The following is a 14,774-nucleotide window of genomic DNA, read 5'->3' as shown; positions in this document are numbered from 1 at the left end:
CGTAGTAAGTGTGGGATTAAAGGATAAAAATATATAAAAAAAATTGTAAAAAAATAAAAGAAAAATATATTTAAAAAGTTCTCAGTTTCGAGACTCGAACTGAAGACCAGCAAAACTAGATGGCTCGTGCTGCCGATCTGGCCACGAAGCGTCGTACCCGCAGCGCGTCTGAATGGTCTAAGACTCTCATTATGATTATCCACTAAAAGTTTTAACGTGGTGTCATTGTGGTCTAAAAGCACAATGTTTTGAATAGGACTGAATTCTGCGCATGTGCATGAACTCGACTCCTAAAATTTCTCTTGAATATAGAAATATTTTGACATAAAATTTTATTTTAGTAGTATAAGATTTATAAAAGTTCGTAGTAAGTGTGGGAATAAAAGATAAAAATATATAAAAAAAATTGTAAAAAAAAAGAAAAGAAAAATATATTTAAAAAGTTCTCAGTTTCGAGACTCGAACTGAAGACCAGCAAAACTAGATGGCTCGTGCTGCCGATCTGGCCACGAAGCGTCGTACCCGCAGCGCGTCTTAATGGTCTAAGACTCTCATTATGATTATCCACTAAAAGTTTTAACGTGGTGTCATTGTGGTCTAAAAGCACAATGTTTTGAATAGGACTGAATTCAGCGCATGTGCATGAACTCGACTCCTAAAATTTCTCTTGAATATAGAAATATTTTGACATAAAATTTTATTTTAGTAGTATAAGATTTATAAAAGTTCGTAGTAAGTGTGGGAATAAATTATTAAAATATCTAAAAAAAATGTAAAAAAAAAGAAAAGAAAAATATATTTAAAAAGTTCTCAGTTTCGAGACTCGAACTGAAGACCAGCAAAACTAGATGGCTCGTGCTGCCGATCTGGCCACGAAGCTTCGTACCCGCAGCGCGTCTGAATGGTCTAAGACTCTTATTATGATTATCCACTAAAAGTTTTAACGAGGTGTCATTCTGGTCTAAAAGCGCAATGTTTTGAATAGGAATGAATTCTGCGCATGTGCGTGAACTCGACTTCTAAAATTTCTCTTGAATATAGAAATATTTTGACATAAAATTTTATTTTAGTAGTATAAGATTTGGAAAAGTTCGTAGTAAGTGTGGGAATAAAGGATAAAAATATATAAGAAAAATGTAAAAAAAAGAAAAGAAAAATATATTTAAAAAGTTCTCAGTTTCGAGACTCGAACTGAAAACCAGTAAAACTAGATGGCTCGTGCTGCCGATCTGGCCACGAAGCTTCGTACCCGCAGCGCGTCTGAATGGTCTAAGACTCTCATTATGATTATCCACTAAAAGTTTTAACGTGGTGTCATTCTGGTCTAAAAGCACAATGTTTTGAATACGACTGAATTCTTCGCATGTGCATGAACTCGACTCCTAACATTTCTCTTGAATATAGAAATATTTTGACATAAAATTTTATTTTACTAGTATAAGATTTGGAAAAGTTCGTAGTAAGTGTGGGAATAAAGGATAAAAATATCTAAAAAAAAGTGAAAAAAAGAAAAGAAAAATATATTGAAAAAGTTCTCAGTTTCGAGACTCGAACTGAAGACCAGCAAAACTAGATGGCTCGTGCTGCCGATCTGGCCACGAAGCTTCGTACCCGCAGCGCGTCTGAATGGTCTAAGACTCTCATTATGATTATCCACTAAAAGTTTTAACCTGGTGTCATTGTGGTCTAAAAGCACAATGTTTTGAATACGACTGAATTCTGCGCATGTGCATGAAATCGACTCCTAAAACTTCTCTTGAATATAGAAATATTTTGACATAAAATTTTATTTTACTAGTATAAGATTTGGAAAATTTCGTAGTAAGTGTGGGAATAAAGGATAAAAATATCTAAGAAAAATGTAAAAAAAAGAAAAGAAAAATATATTTAAAAAGTTCTCAGTTTCGAGACTCGAACTGAAGACCAGCAAAACTAGATGGCTCGTGCTGCCGATCTGGCCACGACGCGTCGTACCCGCAGCGCGTCTGAATGGTCTAAGACTCTCATTATTATTATCCAGTAAAAGTTTTAACGTGGTGTCATTGTGGTCTAAAAGCACAATGTTTTGAATAGGACTGAATTCTGCGCATGTGCATGAACTCGACTCCTAAAATTTCTCTTGAATATAGAAATATTTTGACATAAAATTTTATTTTAGTAGTATAAGATTTGGAACAGTTCGTAGTAAGTGTGGGAATAAAGGATAAAAATATCTTAAAAAAATGTAAAAAAAAGAAAAGAAAAATATATTTAAAAAGTTTTCAGTTTCGAGACTCGAACTGAAGACCAGCAAAACTAGATGGCTCGTGCTGCCGATCTGGCCACAAAGCTTCGTACACGCAGCGCATCTGAATGGTCTAAGACTCTCATTATGATTATCCACTAAAAGTTTTAACGTGGTGTCATTCTGGTCTAAAAGCACAATGTTTTGAATAGGACTGAATTCTGCGCATGTGCATGAACTCGACTCCTAAAATTTCTCTTGAATATTGAAATATTTTGACATAAAATTTTATTTTACTAGTATAAGATTTGGAAAAGTTCGTAGTAAGTGTGGGAATAAAGGATAAAAATATCTAAAAAAAAGTGAAAAAAAGAAAAGAAAAATATATTGAAAAAGTTCTCAGTTTCGAGACTCGAACTGAAGACCAGCAAAACTAGATGGCTCGTGCTGCCGATCTGGCCACGAAGCTTCGTACCCGCAGCGCGTCTGAATGGTCTAAGACTCTTATTATGATTATCCACTAAAAGTTTTAACGACTTGTCATTCTGGTCTAAAAGCGCAATGTTTTGAATAGGAATGAATTCTGCGCATGTGCGTGAACTCGACTTCTAAAATTTCTCTTGAATATAGAAATATTTTGACATAAAATTTTATTTTACTAGTATAAGATTTGGAAAAGTTCGTAGTAAGTGTGGGAATAAAGAATAAAAATATCTAAGAAAAATGTAAAAAAAAGAAAAGAAAAATATATTTAAAAAGTTCTCAGTTTCGAGACTCGAACTGAAGACCAGCAAAACTAGATGGCTCGTGCTGCCGATCTGGCCACGAAGCGTCGTACCCGCAGCGCGTCTGAATGATCTAAGACTCTCATTATGATTATCCACTAAAAGTTTTAACGTGGTGTCATTGTGGTCTAAAAGCACAATGTTTTGAATAGGACTGAATTCTGCGCATGTGCATGAACTCGACTCCTAAAATTTCTCTTGAATATAGAAATATTTTGACATAAAATTTTATTTTAGTAGTATAAGATTTATAAAAATTCGTAGTAAGTGTGGGAATAAAAGATAAAAATATCTAAAAAAAATGTAAAAAAAAGAAAAGAAAAATATATTGAAAAAGTTCTCAGTTTCGTGACTCGAACTAAAGACCAGCAAAACTAGATGGCTCGTGCTACCGATCTGGCGACGAAGCTTCGTACCCGCAGCGCGTCTGAATGGTTTAAGACTCTCATTATGATTATCCACTAAAAGTTTTAACGTGGTGTCATTCTGGTCTAAAAGCACAATGTTTTGAATACGACTGAATTCTTCGCATGTGCATGAACTCGACTCCTAACATTTCTCTTGAATATAGAAATATTTGGACATAAAATTTTATTTTACTAGTATAAGATTTGGAAAAGTTCGTAGTAAGTGTGGGAATAAAGGATAAAAATATCTAAAAAAAAGTAAAAAAAAGAAAAGAAAAATATATTGAAAAAGTTCTCAGTTTCGAGACTCGAACTGAAGACCAGCAAAACCAGATGGCTCGTGCTGCCGATCTGGCCACGAAGCTTCGTACCCGCAGCGCGTCTGAATGGTCTAAGACTCTCATTATGATTATCCACTAAAAGTTTTAACGTGGTGTCATTGTGGTCTAAAAGCACAATGTTTTGAATACGACTGAATTCTTCGCATGTGCATGAACTCGACTCCTAACATTTCTCTTGAATATAGAAATATTTTGACATAAAATTTTATTTTACTAGTATAAGATTTGGAAAAGTTCGTAGTAAGTGTGGGAATAAAGGATAAAAATATCTAAGAAAAATGTAAAAAAAAGAAAAGAAAAATATATTTAAAAAGTTCTCCGTTTCGAGACTCGAACTGAAGACCAGCAAAACTAGATGGCTCGTGCTGCCGATCTGGCCACGAAGCTTCGTACCCGCAGCGCGTCTGAATGGTCTAAGACTCTCATTATGATTATCCACTAAAAGTTTTAACGTGGTGTCATTCTGGTCTAAAAGCAAAATGTTTTGAATAGGAATGAATTCTGCGCATGTGCATGAACTCGACTCCTAAAATTTCTCTTGAATATAGAAATATTTTGACATAAAATTTTATTTTAGTAGTATAAGATTTGGAAAAGTTCGTAGTAAGTGTGGGAATAAAGGATAAAAATATCTAAAAAAAATGTAAAGAAAAGAAAAGAAAAATATATTTAAAAAGTTCTCAGTTTCGAGACTCGAACTGAAGACCAGCAAAACTAGATGGCTCGTGCTGCCGATCTGGAAACGAAGCTTCGTACCCGCAGCGCGTCTGAATGGTCTAAGACTCTCATTATGATTATACACTAAAAGTTTTAACGTGGTGTCATTCTGGTCTAAAAGCACAATATTTTGCATAAGAATGAATTCTGCGCATGTGCGTGAACTCGACTCCTAAAATTTCTCTTGAATATAGAAAAATTTTGACATACAATTTTATTTTAGTACTATAAGATTTGGAAAAGTTCGTAGTAAGTGTGGGAATAAAGGATAAAAATATCTAAAAAAAATGTAAAAAAAAGAAAAGAAAAATATATTTAAAAAGTTCTCAGTTTCGAGACTCGAACTGAAGACCAGCAAAACTAGATGGCTCGTGCTGCTGATCTGGAAACGAATTTTCGTACCCGCAGCGCGTCTGAATGGTCTAAGACTCTCATTATGATTATCCACTAAAAGTTTTAACGTGGTGTCATTCTGGTCTAAAAGCACAATGTTTTGAATAGGAATGAATTCTGCGCATGTGCGTGAACTCGACTCCTAACATTTCTCTTGAATATAGAAATATTTTGACATAAAATTTTATTTTACTAGTATAAGATTTGGAAAAGTTCGTAGTAAGTGTGGGAATAAATTATAAAAATATCTAAAAAAAAAGTGAAAAAAAGAAAAGAAAAATATATTGAAAAAGTTCTCAGTTTCGAGACTCGAACTGAAGACCAGCAAAACTAGATGGCTCGTGCTGCCGATCTGGCCACGACGCTTCGTACCCGCAGCGCGTCTGAATGGTCTAAGACTCTCATTATGATTATCCACTAAAAGTTTTAACGTGGTGTCATTGTGGTCTAAAAGCACAATGTTTTGAATACGACTGAATTCTGCGCATGTGCATGAACTCGACTCCTAAAATTTCTCTTGAATATAGAAATATTTTGACATAAAATTTTATTTTACTAGTATAAGATTTGGAAAAGTTCGTAGTAAGTGTGGGAATAAAGGATAAAAATATCTAAGAAAAATGTAAAAAAAAGAAAAGAAAAATATATTTAAAAAGTTCTCAGTTTCGAGACTCGAACTGAAGACCAGCAAAACTAGATGGCTCGTGCTGCCGATCTGGCTACGAAGCTTCGTACCCGCAGCGCGTCTGAATGGTCTAAGACTCTCATTAGGATTATCCACTAAAAGTTTTAACGAGGTGTCATTCTGGTCTAAAAGCACAATGTTTTGAATAGGAATGAATTCTGCGCATGTGCGTGAACTCGACTTCTAAAATTTCTCTTGAATATAGAAATATTTTGACATAAAATTTTATTTTAGTTGTATAAGATTTGGAAAAGTTCGTAGTAAGTGTGGGAATAAAGGATAAAAATATCTAAGAAAAATGTAAAAAAAAGAAAAGAAAAATATATTTAAAAAGTTCTCAGTTTCGAGACTCGAACTGAAGACCAGTAAAACTCGATGGCTCGTGCTGCCGATCTGGAAACGAAGCTTCGTACCCGCAGCGCGTCTGAATGGTCTAAGACTCTTATTATGATTATCCACTAAAAGTTTTAACGAGGTGTCATTCTGGTCTAAAAGCGCAATGTTTTGAATAGGAATGAATTCTGCGCATGTGCGTGAACTCGACTTCTAAAATTTCTCTTGAATATAGAAATATTTTGACATAAAATTTTATTTTAGTAGTATAAGATTTGGAAAAGTTCGTAGTAAGTGTGGGAATAAAGGATAAAAATATATAAGAAAAATGTAAAAAAAAGAAAAGAAAAATATATTTAAAAAGTTCTCAGTTTCGAGACTCGAACTGAAAACCAGTAAAACTAGATGGCTCGTGCTGCCGATCTGGCCACGAAGCTTCGTACCCGCAGCGCGTCTGAATGGTCTAAGACTCTCATTATGATTATCCACTAAAAGTTTTAACGTGGTGTCATTCTGGTCTAAAAGCACAATGTTTTGAATACGACTGAATTCTTCGCATGTGCATGAACTCGACTCCTAACATTTCTCTTGAATATAGAAATATTTTGACATAAAATTTTATTTTACTAGTATAAGATTTGGAAAAGTTCGTAGTAAGTGTGGGAATAAAGGATAAAAATATCTAAAAAAAAGTGAAAAAAAGAAAAGAAAAATATATTGAAAAAGTTCTCAGTTTCGAGACTCGAACTGAAGACCAGCAAAACTAGATGGCTCGTGCTGCCGATCTGGCCACGAAGCTTCGTACCCGCAGCGCGTCTGAATGGTCTAAGACTCTCATTATGATTATCCACTAAAAGTTTTAACCTGGTGTCATTGTGGTCTAAAAGCACAATGTTTTGAATACGACTGAATTCTGCGCATGTGCATGAAATCGACTCCTAAAACTTCTCTTGAATATAGAAATATTTTGACATAAAATTTTATTTTACTAGTATAAGATTTGGAAAATTTCGTAGTAAGTGTGGGAATAAAGGATAAAAATATCTAAGAAAAATGTAAAAAAAAGAAAAGAAAAATATATTTAAAAAGTTCTCAGTTTCGAGACTCGAACTGAAGACCAGCAAAACTAGATGGCTCGTGCTGCCGATCTGGCCACGACGCGTCGTACCCGCAGCGCGTCTGAATGGTCTAAGACTCTCATTATTATTATCCAGTAAAAGTTTTAACGTGGTGTCATTGTGGTCTAAAAGCACAATGTTTTGAATAGGACTGAATTCTGCGCATGTGCATGAACTCGACTCCTAAAATTTCTCTTGAATATAGAAATATTTTGACATAAAATTTTATTTTAGTAGTATAAGATTTGGAACAGTTCGTAGTAAGTGTGGGAATAAAGGATAAAAATATCTTAAAAAAATGTAAAAAAAAGAAAAGAAAAATATATTTAAAAAGTTTTCAGTTTCGAGACTCGAACTGAAGACCAGCAAAACTAGATGGCTCGTGCTGCCGATCTGGCCACAAAGCTTCGTACACGCAGCGCATCTGAATGGTCTAAGACTCTCATTATGATTATCCACTAAAAGTTTTAACGTGGTGTCATTCTGGTCTAAAAGCACAATGTTTTGAATAGGACTGAATTCTGCGCATGTGCATGAACTCGACTCCTAAAATTTCTCTTGAATATAGAAATATTTTGACATAAAATTTTATTTTACTAGTATAAGATTTGGAAAAGTTCGTAGTAAGTGTGGGAATAAAGGATAAAAATATCTAAAAAAAAGTGAAAAAAAGAAAAGAAAAATATATTGAAAAAGTTCTCAGTTTCGAGACTCGAACTGAAGACCAGCAAAACTAGATGGCTCGTGCTGCCGATCTGGCCACGAAGCTTCGTACCCGCAGCGCGTCTGAATGGTCTAAGACTCTTATTATGATTATCCACTAAAAGTTTTAACGACTTGTCATTCTGGTCTAAAAGCGCAATGTTTTGAATAGGAATGAATTCTGCGCATGTGCGTGAACTCGACTTCTAAAATTTCTCTTGAATATAGAAATATTTTGACATAAAATTTTATTTTACTAGTATAAGATTTGGAAAAGTTCGTAGTAAGTGTGGGAATAAAGAATAAAAATATCTAAGAAAAATGTAAAAAAAAGAAAAGAAAAATATATTTAAAAAGTTCTCAGTTTCGAGACTCGAACTGAAGACCAGCAAAACTAGATGGCTCGTGCTGCCGATCTGGCCACGAAGCGTCGTACCCGCAGCGCGTCTGAATGATCTAAGACTCTCATTATGATTATCCACTAAAAGTTTTAACGTGGTGTCATTGTGGTCTAAAAGCACAATGTTTTGAATAGGACTGAATTCTGCGCATGTGCATGAACTCGACTCCTAAAATTTCTCTTGAATATAGAAATATTTTGACATAAAATTTTATTTTAGTAGTATAAGATTTATAAAAATTCGTAGTAAGTGTGGGAATAAAAGATAAAAATATCTAAAAAAAATGTAAAAAAAAGAAAAGAAAAATATATTGAAAAAGTTCTCAGTTTCGTGACTCGAACTAAAGACCAGCAAAACTAGATGGCTCGTGCTACCGATCTGGCGACGAAGCTTCGTACCCGCAGCGCGTCTGAATGGTTTAAGACTCTCATTATGATTATCCACTAAAAGTTTTAACGTGGTGTCATTCTGGTCTAAAAGCACAATGTTTTGAATACGACTGAATTCTTCGCATGTGCATGAACTCGACTCCTAACATTTCTCTTGAATATAGAAATATTTGGACATAAAATTTTATTTTACTAGTATAAGATTTGGAAAAGTTCGTAGTAAGTGTGGGAATAAAGGATAAAAATATCTAAAAAAAAGTAAAAAAAAGAAAAGAAAAATATATTGAAAAAGTTCTCAGTTTCGAGACTCGAACTGAAGACCAGCAAAACCAGATGGCTCGTGCTGCCGATCTGGCCACGAAGCTTCGTACCCGCAGCGCGTCTGAATGGTCTAAGACTCTCATTATGATTATCCACTAAAAGTTTTAACGTGGTGTCATTGTGGTCTAAAAGCACAATGTTTTGAATACGACTGAATTCTTCGCATGTGCATGAACTCGACTCCTAACATTTCTCTTGAATATAGAAATATTTTGACATAAAATTTTATTTTACTAGTATAAGATTTGGAAAAGTTCGTAGTAAGTGTGGGAATAAAGGATAAAAATATCTAAGAAAAATGTAAAAAAAAGAAAAGAAAAATATATTTAAAAAGTTCTCCGTTTCGAGACTCGAACTGAAGACCAGCAAAACTAGATGGCTCGTGCTGCCGATCTGGCCACGAAGCTTCGTACCCGCAGCGCGTCTGAATGGTCTAAGACTCTCATTATGATTATCCACTAAAAGTTTTAACGTGGTGTCATTCTGGTCTAAAAGCAAAATGTTTTGAATAGGAATGAATTCTGCGCATGTGCATGAACTCGACTCCTAAAATTTCTCTTGAATATAGAAATATTTTGACATAAAATTTTATTTTAGTAGTATAAGATTTGGAAAAGTTCGTAGTAAGTGTGGGAATAAAGGATAAAAATATCTAAAAAAAATGTAAAGAAAAGAAAAGAAAAATATATTTAAAAAGTTCTCAGTTTCGAGACTCGAACTGAAGACCAGCAAAACTAGATGGCTCGTGCTGCCGATCTGGAAACGAAGCTTCGTACCCGCAGCGCGTCTGAATGGTCTAAGACTCTCATTATGATTATACACTAAAAGTTTTAACGTGGTGTCATTCTGGTCTAAAAGCACAATATTTTGCATAAGAATGAATTCTGCGCATGTGCGTGAACTCGACTCCTAAAATTTCTCTTGAATATAGAAAAATTTTGACATACAATTTTATTTTAGTACTATAAGATTTGGAAAAGTTCGTAGTAAGTGTGGGAATAAAGGATAAAAATATCTAAAAAAAATGTAAAAAAAAGAAAAGAAAAATATATTTAAAAAGTTCTCAGTTTCGAGACTCGAACTGAAGACCAGCAAAACTAGATGGCTCGTGCTGCTGATCTGGAAACGAATTTTCGTACCCGCAGCGCGTCTGAATGGTCTAAGACTCTCATTATGATTATCCACTAAAAGTTTTAACGTGGTGTCATTCTGGTCTAAAAGCACAATGTTTTGAATAGGAATGAATTCTGCGCATGTGCGTGAACTCGACTCCTAACATTTCTCTTGAATATAGAAATATTTTGACATAAAATTTTATTTTACTAGTATAAGATTTGGAAAAGTTCGTAGTAAGTGTGGGAATAAATTATAAAAATATCTAAAAAAAAAGTGAAAAAAAGAAAAGAAAAATATATTGAAAAAGTTCTCAGTTTCGAGACTCGAACTGAAGACCAGCAAAACTAGATGGCTCGTGCTGCCGATCTGGCCACGACGCTTCGTACCCGCAGCGCGTCTGAATGGTCTAAGACTCTCATTATGATTATCCACTAAAAGTTTTAACGTGGTGTCATTGTGGTCTAAAAGCACAATGTTTTGAATACGACTGAATTCTGCGCATGTGCATGAACTCGACTCCTAAAATTTCTCTTGAATATAGAAATATTTTGACATAAAATTTTATTTTACTAGTATAAGATTTGGAAAAGTTCGTAGTAAGTGTGGGAATAAAGGATAAAAATATCTAAGAAAAATGTAAAAAAAAGAAAAGAAAAATATATTTAAAAAGTTCTCAGTTTCGAGACTCGAACTGAAGACCAGCAAAACTAGATGGCTCGTGCTGCCGATCTGGCTACGAAGCTTCGTACCCGCAGCGCGTCTGAATGGTCTAAGACTCTCATTAGGATTATCCACTAAAAGTTTTAACGAGGTGTCATTCTGGTCTAAAAGCACAATGTTTTGAATAGGAATGAATTCTGCGCATGTGCGTGAACTCGACTTCTAAAATTTCTCTTGAATATAGAAATATTTTGACATAAAATTTTATTTTAGTTGTATAAGATTTGGAAAAGTTCGTAGTAAGTGTGGGAATAAAGGATAAAAATATCTAAGAAAAATGTAAAAAAAAGAAAAGAAAAATATATTTAAAAAGTTCTCAGTTTCGAGACTCGAACTGAAGACCAGTAAAACTCGATGGCTCGTGCTGCCGATCTGGAAACGAAGCTTCGTACCGGCAGCGCGTCTGAATGGTCTAAGACTCTCATTATGATTATCCACTAAAAGTTTTAACATGGGATCATTCTGGTCTAAAAGCACAATGTTTCGAATAGGAATGAATTCTGCGCATGTGCGTGAACTCGACTCCTAAAATTTCTCTTGAATATAGAAATATTTTGACATAAAAATTTTTTTTAGTAGTATAAGATTTGGAAAAGTTCGTAGTAAGTGTGGGAATAAAGGATAAAAATATCTAAAAAAAATGTAAAGAAAAGAAAAGAAAAATATATTGAAAAAGTTCTCAGTTTCGAGACTCGAACTGAAGACCAGCAAAACTAGATGGCTCGTGCTGCTGATCTGGAAACGAAGCTTCGTACCCGCAGCGCGTCTGAATGGTCTAAGACTCTCATTATGATTATCCACTAAAAGTTTTAACGTGGTGTCATTGTGGTCTAAAAGCACAATGTTTTGAATAGGACTGAATTCTGCGCATGTGCATGAACTCGACTCCTAAAATTTCTCTTGAATATAGAAATATTTTGACATAAAATTTTATTTTACTAGTATAAGATTTGGAAAAGTTCGTAGTAAGTGTGGGAATAAAGGATAAAAATATCTAAAAAAAAGTGAAAAAAAGAAAAGAAAAATATATTGAAAAAGTTCTCAGTTTCGAGACTCGAACTGAAGACCAGCAAAACTAGATGGCTCGTGCTGCCGATCTGGCCACGAAGCTTCGTACCCGCAGCGCGTCTGAATGGTCTAAGACTCTTATTATGATTATCCACTAAAAGTTTTAACGACTTGTCATTCTGGTCTAAAAGCGCAATGTTTTGAATAGGAATGAATTCTGCGCATGTGCGTGAACTCGACTTCTAAAATTTCTCTTGAATATAGAAATATTTTGACATAAAATTTTATTTTACTAGTATAAGATTTGGAAAAGTTCGTAGTAAGTGTGGGAATAAAGAATAAAAATATCTAAGAAAAATGTAAAAAAAAGAAAAGAAAAATATATTTAAAAAGTTCTCAGTTTCGAGACTCGAACTGAAGACCAGCAAAACTAGATGGCTCGTGCTGCCGATCTGGCCACGAAGCGTCGTACCCGCAGCGCGTCTGAATGATCTAAGACTCTCATTATGATTATCCACTAAAAGTTTTAACGTGGTGTCATTGTGGTCTAAAAGCACAATGTTTTGAATAGGACTGAATTCTGCGCATGTGCATGAACTCGACTCCTAAAATTTCTCTTGAATATAGAAATATTTTGACATAAAATTTTATTTTAGTAGTATAAGATTTATAAAAATTCGTAGTAAGTGTGGGAATAAAAGATAAAAATATCTAAAAAAAATGTAAAAAAAAGAAAAGAAAAATATATTGAAAAAGTTCTCAGTTTCGTGACTCGAACTAAAGACCAGCAAAACTAGATGGCTCGTGCTACCGATCTGGCGACGAAGCTTCGTACCCGCAGCGCGTCTGAATGGTTTAAGACTCTCATTATGATTATCCACTAAAAGTTTTAACGTGGTGTCATTCTGGTCTAAAAGCACAATGTTTTGAATACGACTGAATTCTTCGCATGTGCATGAACTCGACTCCTAACATTTCTCTTGAATATAGAAATATTTGGACATAAAATTTTATTTTACTAGTATAAGATTTGGAAAAGTTCGTAGTAAGTGTGGGAATAAAGGATAAAAATATCTAAAAAAAAGTAAAAAAAAGAAAAGAAAAATATATTGAAAAAGTTCTCAGTTTCGAGACTCGAACTGAAGACCAGCAAAACCAGATGGCTCGTGCTGCCGATCTGGCCACGAAGCTTCGTACCCGCAGCGCGTCTGAATGGTCTAAGACTCTCATTATGATTATCCACTAAAAGTTTTAACGTGGTGTCATTGTGGTCTAAAAGCACAATGTTTTGAATACGACTGAATTCTTCGCATGTGCATGAACTCGACTCCTAACATTTCTCTTGAATATAGAAATATTTTGACATAAAATTTTATTTTACTAGTATAAGATTTGGAAAAGTTCGTAGTAAGTGTGGGAATAAAGGATAAAAATATCTAAGAAAAATGTAAAAAAAAGAAAAGAAAAATATATTTAAAAAGTTCTCCGTTTCGAGACTCGAACTGAAGACCAGCAAAACTAGATGGCTCGTGCTGCCGATCTGGCCACGAAGCTTCGTACCCGCAGCGCGTCTGAATGGTCTAAGACTCTCATTATGATTATCCACTAAAAGTTTTAACGTGGTGTCATTCTGGTCTAAAAGCAAAATGTTTTGAATAGGAATGAATTCTGCGCATGTGCATGAACTCGACTCCTAAAATTTCTCTTGAATATAGAAATATTTTGACATAAAATTTTATTTTAGTAGTATAAGATTTGGAAAAGTTCGTAGTAAGTGTGGGAATAAAGGATAAAAATATCTAAAAAAAATGTAAAGAAAAGAAAAGAAAAATATATTTAAAAAGTTCTCAGTTTCGAGACTCGAACTGAAGACCAGCAAAACTAGATGGCTCGTGCTGCCGATCTGGAAACGAAGCTTCGTACCCGCAGCGCGTCTGAATGGTCTAAGACTCTCATTATGATTATACACTAAAAGTTTTAACGTGGTGTCATTCTGGTCTAAAAGCACAATATTTTGCATAAGAATGAATTCTGCGCATGTGCGTGAACTCGACTCCTAAAATTTCTCTTGAATATAGAAAAATTTTGACATACAATTTTATTTTAGTACTATAAGATTTGGAAAAGTTCGTAGTAAGTGTGGGAATAAAGGATAAAAATATCTAAAAAAAATGTAAAAAAAAGAAAAGAAAAATATATTTAAAAAGTTCTCAGTTTCGAGACTCGAACTGAAGACCAGCAAAACTAGATGGCTCGTGCTGCTGATCTGGAAACGAATTTTCGTACCCGCAGCGCGTCTGAATGGTCTAAGACTCTCATTATGATTATCCACTAAAAGTTTTAACGTGGTGTCATTCTGGTCTAAAAGCACAATGTTTTGAATAGGAATGAATTCTGCGCATGTGCGTGAACTCGACTCCTAACATTTCTCTTGAATATAGAAATATTTTGACATAAAATTTTATTTTACTAGTATAAGATTTGGAAAAGTTCGTAGTAAGTGTGGGAATAAATTATAAAAATATCTAAAAAAAAAGTGAAAAAAAGAAAAGAAAAATATATTGAAAAAGTTCTCAGTTTCGAGACTCGAACTGAAGACCAGCAAAACTAGATGGCTCGTGCTGCCGATCTGGCCACGACGCTTCGTACCCGCAGCGCGTCTGAATGGTCTAAGACTCTCATTATGATTATCCACTAAAAGTTTTAACGTGGTGTCATTGTGGTCTAAAAGCACAATGTTTTGAATACGACTGAATTCTGCGCATGTGCATGAACTCGACTCCTAAAATTTCTCTTGAATATAGAAATATTTTGACATAAAATTTTATTTTACTAGTATAAGATTTGGAAAAGTTCGTAGTAAGTGTGGGAATAAAGGATAAAAATATCTAAGAAAAATGTAAAAAAAAGAAAAGAAAAATATATTTAAAAAGTTCTCAGTTTCGAGACTCGAACTGAAGACCAGCAAAACTAGATGGCTCGTGCTGCCGATCTGGCTACGAAGCTTCGTACCCGCAGCGCGTCTGAATGGTCTAAGACTCTCATTAGGATTATCCACTAAAAGTTTTAACGAGGTGTCATTCTGGTCTAAAAGCACAATGTTTTGAATAGGAA

This window comes from Argiope bruennichi, chromosome 8 (assembly GCF_947563725.1).
Source record: "Argiope bruennichi chromosome 8, qqArgBrue1.1, whole genome shotgun sequence".
NCBI lineage: Eukaryota > Metazoa > Arthropoda > Arachnida > Araneae > Araneidae > Argiope > Argiope bruennichi.
The sequence above is the reverse complement of the archived record's forward strand: the minus strand, read 5'-3'. Positions refer to the sequence as shown.